General features: G+C 44.6%; 1 long non-coding RNA gene across 1 annotated transcript; it reads right to left on the bottom strand.

The window, feature by feature from the left end:
• Positions 1-2932: 2932 nt before the first annotated feature.
• LOC141259153 (uncharacterized) lies at positions 2933-9376 on the bottom strand. The gene is made up of 3 exons (XR_012318374.1): positions 8740-9376; positions 3376-3545; positions 2933-3287 (listed from the first exon to the last, which is right to left on the bottom strand). It is a non-coding gene; the product is annotated as an uncharacterized lncRNA (long non-coding RNA).
• Positions 9377-12052: the final 2676 nt, after the last annotated feature.

Genomic DNA, 12052 nt, shown 5'->3' with positions numbered 1-12052 from the left:
ATACATTCTAGTGGTCAAATTTGTTTTGCGGAGACTAGCGACTCCGCAAGATAAATTGACATGCTGCGGTCCTGAAAGACGTGCCACATGTCAGTGTCCAAGGGTGATTCGCAGCCTCAGATGCACGCATAGTAGACATGGGATTTCTAGAAATCCCACCCACTATGCTGTAACATCTTGATGCTGCGGGTTAGACGCTGCATAAACACGCAGTGTCAAACCCGCAGCATTTCCTGATCGTGGGCACGTACCCTTGTAGATCACCTCATTATGTGTCAGCAGATGTAGAAATAGATAAGGGCAGGGTAGGACCTAGGTCCTGAATGTTCAAACACCCGCCGTGGAAAGCTATATGAACAAAATTAACAGCCCAAAAAGGGGAGCCATACCTTAGCTTGTATAAAGTGCAAAAAACTAAAGCAAAACCCCAAAAATTGAGCAACAGCATATGTTGGTATAAGTGCAATGCATAGGTGTGCATTCACACTGTGGCCATTTAACATGCTGAACATGATACAAAAATAAAATGAGCAAATACTCTTTAGTAAGTAAATAATTAGTAATAGTTCATGTTAATAACATAGGGTTCATCGTTAACATTGTTTTGATAAAAAAAAATACTGGCCACAGTGTGAATGCACACCTAGGCATTACACTTATAGCAACATGTACTCTGGCTTAATTTTTTTAAGTTTTAGTTTAGCTTTTAGCACTTTGTACAAAAAAAAGCGTGGCTCCCCCTTTTTGGGCTGTTTGTTTTGTTTATATAGCTTTCCACGGACAGGTGTCTGAAGAGTCGGGCCCCCATGTCCTACGCCCTTATCTATGTCTATGTCTGCTGACACATGGTGAAGTGAACTACAAGAGTAAAGGCCCCGTCACACATAACGAGTTCGCTAGCGAGATCGTTGATACGTCACGGTTTTTGTGATGCAATAGCGATCTTGCTAGCGATCTCGTTATGTCTGACAGGTAGCAACGATCAGGCCGCTGCTGTGAGATCGCTGATCGTTACAAAGCTTCCTGGACCATTCTTGGGTTGTTGCGCTCCCGCTGGGCAGTGTGCATCGCTGTATTTGACACCTTATCAACGACCTCATTAGCGATTCAGAACTGAGACACGTAGGCGTGCATAAATTGGACTTTTCCTCGCCCCTCGTCCCTGATTGGTGGTCGCTACAGCGTTCGCATAAAGAAGGCAACAGAATAGCGATTCCATCCTTTGTTTCTGACCTCGTGCTGGATTGCAGATCCTAGCAGAATTCTCCGGGTTGTTGATATCCGTTCATTCGACTGAGTCCTGATTTTGCGTAATTTTATGCACGCCTTTGTGACACAGTACAGTCCCTATCAAGGTGTGGATCGTTGAAATAGCTGCTGTGTGAAAGCGTCCCAACGACCGCCGAGATCGTTAGTTAGATCGCTGGGGCGGCCGAAATCGTTGGGAAGTTCTGCATGTTTGACAGCTCCCCAGCGATCACGAAACGACTCTCCAGCGATCTCAAAACCGTGACGTAATAACGATCTCGCTAGCGATCTCGTTATGTGTGACGGGGCCTTTAGGTACTGTCCTGATTGAGGTACACCTTGTGTGGAATGACTTGTATGTTTGTTTAATCAAAACAATGTTAACCCCTTAAGGATCAGGCAATTTTCCATGTTTTTGCTTTTTCCTCCCCTTATTCCAAGAGCCATAACTTTTTTATTTTTCCATCCAGAGAGCCATGTGAGGGCTTGTTTTTTGTGGAACAAGTTTCGTTTGACACCATTTATTTTATCATACTGTATGATGTACTGGAAAGTGGGAAAAAAAATCAAAGTGTTGCGAAATATCAAAACAAAAGGGCAATTCTGCAATTGTTTTTTGTTTTTTTTATTTACAGTATTGATTTTAGCTTAAAACTGACCAGGCAGTATGATTCTACAGGTCAGTTAGATTACGCTGATAACAAACATAAATTGTTTTTGTTTTATTTAAGTGGTGAAAGAAAAATTTGTAAAAAAAAATAAAAATAAATGTTGTTTATGTCACCACATTCTTAGAGCCGTAACGTTTTCAATTTTCTACATATGGCTCTGTGTGAGGGCTTGTTTCTTGTACTCCAACAAAATGTTTTTATTGATTCATTTTGGGGTAGATACATTTTTGATCGCCTGTTATTAATTTTTTTCTGTTATTGCAGCAACATCTAAAAAACTGCAATTCTGGCTTTTTGATTTTTTTTTCTCGTTACACCATTTACCAACTGGATTAATTTATTTTAGATTTTGATAGATTGGACTTTTCTGAATGCAGCAATATCAAATATGTGTATTTTTTTTTAACCGTGGAAAAGGGGGGTGATTTGAACTTTTATATATTTTTTTTATTTTCTTCATATTTTTTAAAACACGTTTTTTTTACTTTTCACAGTATTTGTTAGCCCCCTAAGGGAACCTGAACATGCAATCATTTGATTACTTGTGAAATATACAGCAATGCCAGAGCATTGCGGTGTATATTCAAAATCACAGTCTCTTCCAGCCAGTAATAATCCATCTTCCCTGAATACAGATTTTACCAGTTTATCGAGAATTTTGAGAATGTTACGATCAGTCCTGATGGAGAAAGAAGCAGATTTCTCTGATTGACTCATTACTATTGATTTAGGAAATAAAAATAAAACGACAGTTACTCTTTAAACTTGCAATCCACATTTTATGTAGTTTGTGGTTTGTGGAGTTCTTTTCAGTTTTTGTTCTACCGAGAATGAATATATACCTGATATACAGTATTCACCTAAATTATGTATAGTTGAATAAAGAAGTTTTAGCAATCAAGACATCAAAATGGCATACTTTTTATTCTCCATTACAGGATGGTGATCAGCTTCTAGTAATGATGCCATGTATGTAGCGGGGGCCGTTCTCTCTGTGTACGGCTCTGTCGGTATTTATGTTCCTTCCTCATTCTTTACCATCACTGTGATACTGGCTGCCTGTCCATGTAGCACAGTAATATACAGCATCATCCTCTGGATGCACCCCATTAATGTCTAGATATCCAATGTTATTAGAGGCAGATCCCACAAATCGTGCTGGGACCCCGTCTCCTCTTCTGTTGGTGGATGGATTTGCATAACTAAGAATGAATGTGGGTTTGTTCCCAATTTTTTGTTGTATAAACACCACCCTGTTGCTGTTGACAGTGAGACCCCCTCCTAGGGTACAGGACAGTCTGACATTTAGCCCAGGAGATGCCGTAATCACAGATGGTTCCAGAGTCACGGAATGCTGAGCCTGGGACACTGCAGAAGACAAAACAGTCAGGTCTTGTGATACAAGGTTTCATATGTAATCTAACATGTCCATATATATAATTCACCATTACTGTACCTGTGATAAGGGCTGTCAGGAGACAAAGGCTGAGTACTCTGATCATGGTGAGACAGCCAGAGATGAGACAGCCAGAGATGAGACAGTCACAGGAGGAGCGTTCTTCTGTCTCTTCACCAGCACTCTGCTATTATATATAGTCCTCAGCTCCTCCCAGTAAGCAAAACCAGCTAGAAAATATATTGTCATTTATTTTAGAAATTCAGGGTGACACAAAGGTCCTAATAATAATTTACAGTAAGGATTCACTCAAAACCGACAACCAGAGATGTTAATTGTCTGCAAATTACTGTACAGTCTGTAAAAATATATTTGTACTAGAAACCTTGATTAAATTAGATGCATCTGAGATTTTAAACTTGTATACAGTGCTGCTCACCATTATTGGCACCCCTTTATTTTTTCATAGACTGTACAATATCTTTAGAAATACATGGAAATGTACCAACGTTATATCCTCGGGATTTTTTTAATTAGTGGTCCAAAGTAATACAACAATAAAACATTGTTTTTGAACAACCATGTTACAATTTCAAAGAAAAAAACAGAATAAACAGCATGTGCAGCAATAAAGGCACCCCTAATAATACTTGGTTGCACAGCCTTTGGCATTGCTGAGAGCCCCCTAACGTTTCTTGCAGCCATCTATAAGCTTCTTGCACTTCTCAGCTGGAATTTCCCCCCACTCTTCCTTTGCAGTTTGTTCAAGCTCTTGAATGTTTGCAGGGTTCTTTTTCCCAATGGCAGATTTCAGCTCACCCCAAAGATTTTCAATGGGACTGAGGTCAGGACTCATTGCTGGCCATTTTGAAACAGTTCATTTTTTTCTTTTTCAATCATTCCTGTATACTTTTGGATATGTGCTATGGGTTATTGTCTTGCAGGAGGACCCATGATCTTTGACTCAAACCAAGTTTTTTATACTGGGTAGGACATTTTGCTCTAAAATCTCTTAATAATTCTCTGATTTCATGATTCCTGTGATATGGTCAATGCATTCAGTACCAGACACAGCAAAGCAACCGCACAGCATTATGGATCCTCCACCATGCTTAACTGTGGTGTTCTTTTCCTTATAAGCTTCATTGCGCCATCTGTAAACAAACTGTTGCTTTGTATTTCCAAAAAGCTCTATTTTTGTTTCATCTGTCAACAGAACATTTTCCTAGAAGGATTGTGGTTTGTCAAGGTACTCTTTGGCAAAGATCAGTCTTTCCTTTTTATGTCTTTTCATCAGCAATGATTTCTTCCTTGGCCTTCGCCCATAACGCTCTGCTTGGTTTAGTGTGCGGCGTATGGTACTTGTTGAAACCATGACTCCAGTCTGTTACAGGTTGGCCTTCAGGTCTTTGGATGTTTGACGTGGTGCTTTTTCCACCATTCGCATCAGCCTTCGAAGACATCTCTTGTCAATTTTCCTCTTTCCTCCACGTCCAGGGAGGTTCTTGACGGTTCCATGCTTGGAAAACTTCTTAATAACATTGTGCACTGTTGAAACTGGGATACCAAGGTCTTTGGAGATAGCCTTATACCCTTTGGAAGTCTTGTGTTTGCTAATAATAGCAGTTCTGATGTCCTCAGACAGCTCCTTTGTCTTCACCTTTGTGACAAAGGAACAGGGCCTACCATGTGGCTTTTTAAAACACTGAAGTCATCATTCATTGGCTAATTTATGTCAAATGGGCACAATTAATCACAGGTGAATCTCTTTTGTGCTTTACCACAGGCGAGTCAAAATGTGTTTCCATACTAAATTAATGTAAAGGGTGCCATTACCAGTGTCACAGCAAGCTTTAGGTTTTTCTATTTTTCCCTTCCATTGTTTTTTGTTTTAAATTGTTTATCCTTTGGTCTTTTGAATTTAACATGTGTGCTCTATACAAAAAAACCTGTTTCACTTTATTCATTCTATCGCATCGGGAAAACGGTAATGTTACATTGGGGGCAGGCTTTGAAGCAATGAGAATCTCCCCCCCCCCATGTGCTCACCCACCTATCCACTCTCTCTTTCCCCAGTCTGTGCTCTCTTCTTTGACCTGTCTACCCCATGTACTATCCCCCTTGTCTGCTGTCTCTCTCTTCCCTGTGCTGTGTTCTCCCCTCATGTGCTGTCCCGTTTGAGCTGTCTCCCCCCTGTGCTCTGTCTCTCTACCGCCTGTGCGCTTTTTCTCTCCCCCATCTGCTGTCTTTTCCTTTCATGTGCTCACCCACCTATCCACTCTCTCTTTCCCCAGTCTGTGCTCTCTTCTTTGACCTGTCTACCCCATGTGCTCCCCCCTTGTCTGCTCTCTCTCTCTCCACCCCTGTGCTGTCTTCTTCCCTCATGTGTTCTCTCGTTTGAGCTGTCTCCGCCCTGTGTGTCCTCTTTCCTATGTGCATTCACCCCTCCCCCTATGTTAAAATGAAAGCAAAGTAGGTAGAGGTAACATTTTATTAACATGGAAAAATTTCTGACAAAGGTGCTTTAATTTACATTGTATTCACATAAGGACAAAACATACGTACAGCGTATACAGAGTGTGTGTGTGTGGTGCGTACGGTGTATACAGTGTGTGTGTGTGTGGTGCGTACGGCGTATACAGTGTGTGTGTGTGTGGTGCATACAGCGTATACAGTGTGTGTGGTGCGTACGGCGTATACTGAGTGTGTGTGGTGGTGTGTACGGCGTATACAGTGTGTGTGTGTGGTGCGTATGGCGTATACGGAGTGTGTGTGTGGTGGTGTGTACGGCGTATACAGTGTGTGTGTGGTGTGTACGGCGTATACAGTGTGTGTGTGTGGTGCGTACGGTGTATACAGTGTGTGGTGCATACGGCGTATACAGAGTGTGTGTGTGGTGCGTACGGTGTATACAGTGTGTGTGGTGTGTACGGCGTATACAGAGTGTGTGTGTGGTGGTGTGTACAGCGTATACAGTGTGTGTGGTGCGTACGGCGTATACAGTGTGTGTGTGTGTGTGTGGTGCGACGGTGTTCCGCTGATGGTACAGCGCAAGAGGCTGGTACCACCAGCGGTTTCCATATTGAGACACCCATCACTTGGGTGTCACAATATGGCGGTCGCCGCTTGGAATTCTGGGATGCGGACACATCTGGGCGGAACAGGATGTGAAGACATTACAAGGTATATTAATAGAAACTGCATGGGTGCCAATAACGAAGAGCAGGACTATAGATAAATACCACTGTAATTATCAGAATTTTACCGTTCTCAATGACTGTTCCTGATTTCTTAAAAGAATTGTCCAAAGTCCAAATTAATTTTAATCCTAAATCCCTATCTATTTAATTCCATAATCTAAACTATTTCATAATGTACTTGAATTTTAAAAAAATCCCAATCCTTCCCTAACTGCACTATCTAACGTTTTTTTCACTTTTTGATGATGCGTCATTTGAGAATCCCAGTGCATGCTCGGATACTCAAACAAAGTGTCATCAGGGGACAGAGGTTGCTGTCACTGCTGTCAACAATGTTGTCAGAGGCAGGGCCGGCGTCAGCACCCGGCGTACCCGGGCAAGTGCCGGGGCCCTGGAAAATCAGAGGGGCCCAGCCGCCCACTCACTGTCGGGGCCCGGCCCAAACACCCGCCCGCCCACTCACTCACTGTCGGGGCCGGGCTCACACACCCGCCCGCCCACTCACTGTCGGGGCCATGGCCGCATCTTCGGCACCTGTTCAGTGACGCAGGCGCTGCTTGATTGCCGGCACTCCCCCAGTCCCAGAAATGGCCGCGCGCTGTGCGACTGTGTCTGCTAGTAATGACACGGCAGGGTCGACGGCACTGCACCTTTAATTTTGGTTGTGTGTCGCCCCTGCCACGTCATTACTAGCAGCCACAGCCACACAGCGCGCAGCCATGTCTGGGGGAGTGCCATCAAACACCGTCGGAGCGGAGGTCCTGCACAGATGGGGGGGGGGGAGCGGCCCGGACCCGACCGCAAGTGGGCCCCTCTGATGGTCCAGGGCCATGAAGTCTGTGACATGCCGGGGGCCCTGCACTGCCCCATACCTGAGGAGCTGCTGGACAGGACACTGGACCGGGGACAGGTGAGTGGGGCTTCCCCAATCCCCATATTAAAAATACTTGTAATGGGTCTGTGTGAGTGAATGTCAGTGTGTATGACTGTGTATATATATATATTTGTCTGTTTTATATATGTCTTTAAGAATTTGTGTAAAAATATGTGTTTGTCTGTATGTGTACATATCTGTGTACCGTGCGTGCGTGCGTGCGTGTGTCTGCGTACCGTGTGTGCATGTCTGCGTACCGTGTGTGTGCGTGTGTCTGCATACCGTGTGTGCGTGCATGTGTCTGCGTACAGTGTGTGCGTGCGCATGTCTGCATATGTGAAGGATGAGGTGGCAGGCTGGGCCCTGTGTACTATATATATATATTTCTCCGCCGTATCTGTGCATCATGAATCGTGTATGTGTTAAAAGGGTCCACTGAGACTCTTTCGCCCGGGGCCCAGAAAAACCTGGAGCCGGCCCTGGTCAGAGGTATTATGCCACTTTTACGGACTCACAATAAAGCATACAAAAAGAAAACCAAAATGGATTTTCCTGGGAAATATGCTAAGGAACATCCTTTCCAGGGTAATGACTTGTATATAAGGCAAAATAAATAACCAAAAACAAAAAAACTCCTTCACACCTTGGGCTATGTTCGAACGCAGCGTTTTTGATACGTTTTTGCACTTTTGCATTGCTTTTAACCGTGACAAATGAATTCACCGAGAAATGTAATTTTAACATTTTACAACCTTATCTGGCCATGTGGTGTGTGAGACATGATCAGACACATCCTGCTTCATTTATGAAGGAAGGGACTCTGAAAGTCACAAAGCCTATTTTTATAGGGCCATCAGGCGGCCTTTACTATTCTTAAAGGGCCACCAGTCGGCCCACGCTATTCTGAGAGAGCCATCAGCCAGCTATGCTTTGTTGTTCCCATTACTAAAGAGTGGGTCTCCTATACTGTTACTGCGTATGCAGTGAGTGGCAAGTCTGCCCAAAATTTGGACGCACCCCAATACCCCTTTGACAATTTGGACACACCCCAATACCCCTTTAAAAATTTGGACGCACCCCAATCCCCCTTTGAAGAGACTTAGAGGAGGGCCTCCTAAAAACATTGTTCCCATTATTAGGAAGTGGGTCTCACATACTGTTTGCCTATGCAGTGAATGCAAGGGCTGCCAAAAAATTGTAACGGGGGACAATGTGGTAGTCTATGGCGAGTGGTATGTCATTTTCAGCGTTTGGATCTTCACCCTGGCCCGCTATAGACAATGGGGACTCTGAGAATCCCTGGGTGTGTGTGTGCTGTGATGATTCTGTGGAGGGAGCCTCCATACTCACTTCTGACCCGCCGTCTCGGGTGTCGACCCTTTCAGCCTTCAGAAGGAGGAGACCGGACAGTTTGATAAAAACCAAGTCCATTTTACTTGTCAAACAATCAGCATACAAAGGATAGCAGGAATTACACTTATTCACTTCTGCACCAAACAGAGGCACGTTCTTGACGGTTACTGGTGACGGTACAGTACTTGTGGAAACGTTACTGGCAATTCACAGTTTAGGCAGAGGACCTCCATATTACTAATGCAGCGGGTCGATGTGTTTCTTCATGGAACTGCACTCAGACCAATCTTTACTTGGGAACAGAAGTAAGGGAGCGTCTCCCACTATCTTCTTCCTATTCGTGCCCAGACCTCGCTGTCTCCGTCCATCTGACTGCAGCTCTCGGGCCTCTCCAGCACTAGGGCCATTCCCACCACCTCTCTTAGAAAGGTTCCTCAAACATCTTTTCCTCACTGTAGGTCCCCCAACTTGCCTATGTCCGGAGAACACTGTCGCACTGTAGTTTTACTGAGAACACTTGCTTCCTTTTACACTGGCTCCCACACACACCCTTCTGTTGTACTGGTTCCTGTGTCCTCCTGACACATCCTTACTAAACACTGTCCCTCACTCAACTGAACTAAAATGGCCGAAACTAAACTCCCAGTGCTCCCTCACTCACTAAGGGCGGGCCCCAAACCAGTTAAGCCTCTATGTGCCCCGACTACCATAAGGGTAATGTAATCTTAAACAGTATCTCTGCTGCCATCTAATGGCCGTACCTGAAAACAACAGTTTTTCAGATGACTCAAACATACACAAGATTATTAAAACAGTACAGTTCCATAGAGGAGTGGAGCAGACATTCTCCACACACCCATCACACTACTCCAATGCCCTTTAGAAGAGACGTAGAGGAGGGCCCCCTGAAAAAAAATGTTCCCATTATTAGGAAGTGGGTCTCCCATAGTGTTGGCCTATGCAGGGAATGCAAGGGCTGAAAAAAAAATTGGGAGGCACTCCAATGCCCCTTGGAAGAGACGTAGAGGGCCTCATGAAAAAATGTTCCCATTATTAGGAAGTGGGTCTCCCATAGTGTTGGCCTATGCAGCGAATGCAAAGGCTGAAAAATAAATTGGGAGGCACTCCAATGCCCTTTGGAAGAGACGTAGAGGGGATCATGAAAAAATGTTCCCATTATTAGGAAGTGGATCTCCCATAGAGTTGGCCTATGCAGTGAATGCAAGGGCTGCCAAAAATTGGGAGGCACTCCAATGCCCCTTGGAAGAGACGTGGAGGATGGCCTCATAAAAATGTTCCCATTAGAAAGGAGCGGGTCTCCTATACTTGTAATGCCCATGCACTAAGTGTATTGGCCGACAAACATTTACCCCTGGGGGTTATACATGAACATACTGTATTAAAAAAAAAAATTTAAGGGCATCATAAACACCCTTTAAAAAAATTATGTGGGTGTTGCATCACGGACCACGGTCACCCTGGTGATAAGGTGGTGGTGGATGAGGATGAGGAGAAGGAGGAAGACAAGAGCAAATAGCCAAAATCAGGAAGCGTATACCCATGTCTGGGTGTGAAAAGGTGCATGGGAATACACCTCCCAAAAAAAGACACTGGATTTGAGTTTATGTTAAGCTGCTGTCATTCGGTGGTGTTGTGAAGTCTGGCTCAATCCAGCCCTTGTTCATTTTTATAAGAGTCAGCCTGTCAGCATTTTCAGTTGACAGGTGGATGCGCTTGTGAGAGTGTGAACTGTGATAGCAGCAGGAGAGCATTAGGACCCTGTGACTTTTGCCTGGCTGAGCTCAGAGCAGGGGCAGACCAGGAAACCCTGTGTGCTCTGAGGGTGTCTGCTGTGTGAGGGGCTAGACAGGAAGTCTGTAAGAACTGAGCTGGAACAAGAAGCTCTCTCTACAAGCTTCCCTGTGGAGATTGTTAGCCCCTGTCCCTGGTGAAGCTGTGTCCCTGCTTAAGAACAAGTGCTCAGCTGGGGAAAGCTGTGTGGCTCTTTGGAGTTTTGTGGAAGTCCATGCTGAGTGACTAGAGACTTTGTGCTGAAGGAGCCAAGTGTCGACTAAGAAGGCAAAGAGACTGAGGAATCCATCTCTGTAACGGAGCACATGGTTGGTGGTCTGGAAAAGAGTGAGTAACTGCGAGAGGAGAGAAAGGGTCCAGTGCCATTCACATTGAGAGGATACTGACAAGCCTTGTGAAGAGATCTTCTCAGACCTTAACCTGAGGCTACAGGACTAAAGTCCCCGGCATGTGGGCTAAGCATCAGCCGACAAGACAAGGAACCTTTGCTGTTTTTGTGAACGTTGCTTTTGTTTTGGCGCCAAAGTTTTCTGGGACTAGCTGCAGCCACCGCGATTCACAGGCCTGTGATAGTCTACATCTGAGGTTAACGGTCCCGTAACTTTAAGATACCCGGGTATCCTTATAATAGGGGTATAAGAGCAATTGGTATAGTTTCATGCATTGTTATTGTTAATAGTGGTAGGATTGTACTCAGTGTGCCATCTCAGGGGGTCCCTATAGACCGCCCTCACTAGACTGACACTGTGTTTAGGTAAAATTGTTCCAGATCTTTAGAATAATTCACATAAGCTGGAAACCTTGAGATTGGCACATTGATTTCAGCTTTTGCTGACTGTGTGTATTTAGTAGGGACAGTGTCCCAGGTAGAACCTGAGACTGATTCATGCAATACTGAATTTTAGTCTAATCCCTGTTTTAGTAAAGAAAGTGTTGTTTATTTCTGTCTCTGTCTCAGTTTGTGACTCACTGGATCTCTCTCGGACCTCCGGTCATTACACGCTTATTAGTTATAATCCACCAGCGGCACTAAAAACCCGCTCTGATAAAACGCTAGCAGCAGGGCAGGCCAGGATCTCCAAGGCGTAGAGAGACAGTTCATTGCACGTATCCAGCTTGGATACCCAATAATCATAAGGCACAGAGGAATCACGGAGGACGTTGGTAGGGTCGGCAAGGTACTCCCTCAGCATCTTCCCAAACTTTGCACTCCTTTTGAGAATACCCCGCGCCTCAGGGCCTGTGCGATGGGAGTGGCTGAGAAAATTCTCCCAGAACTTTGACAGTGTTCCCCAGCCTCTGCTCGATTGGAGTTGTGTCTCTCTCGTCTGTAGTCCTTGGTTGTCCAACGAACCGTGACCTCTGCCGCCAGCATTTTCAGATGGGAATTTTTTTAATAGTTCTGCAACAAGGGCCTTCTGGTACTGCCCCATTTTTGTAGACCTGTCCGCATCAGGAATAAGAGATATAAAGTTCTCCTTGTAGCGTGGGTCTAGAT

Source organism: Phyllobates terribilis, unplaced genomic scaffold (genome assembly GCF_046119375.1).
Source record: "Phyllobates terribilis strain yellow unplaced genomic scaffold, ASM4611937v1 Scaffold_1__5_contigs__length_1240528914, whole genome shotgun sequence".
In the NCBI taxonomy this organism is placed as follows: Eukaryota; Metazoa; Chordata; class Amphibia; order Anura; family Dendrobatidae; genus Phyllobates; species Phyllobates terribilis.
The sequence above is the reverse complement of the archived record's forward strand: the minus strand, read 5'-3'. Positions and strand labels throughout refer to the sequence as shown.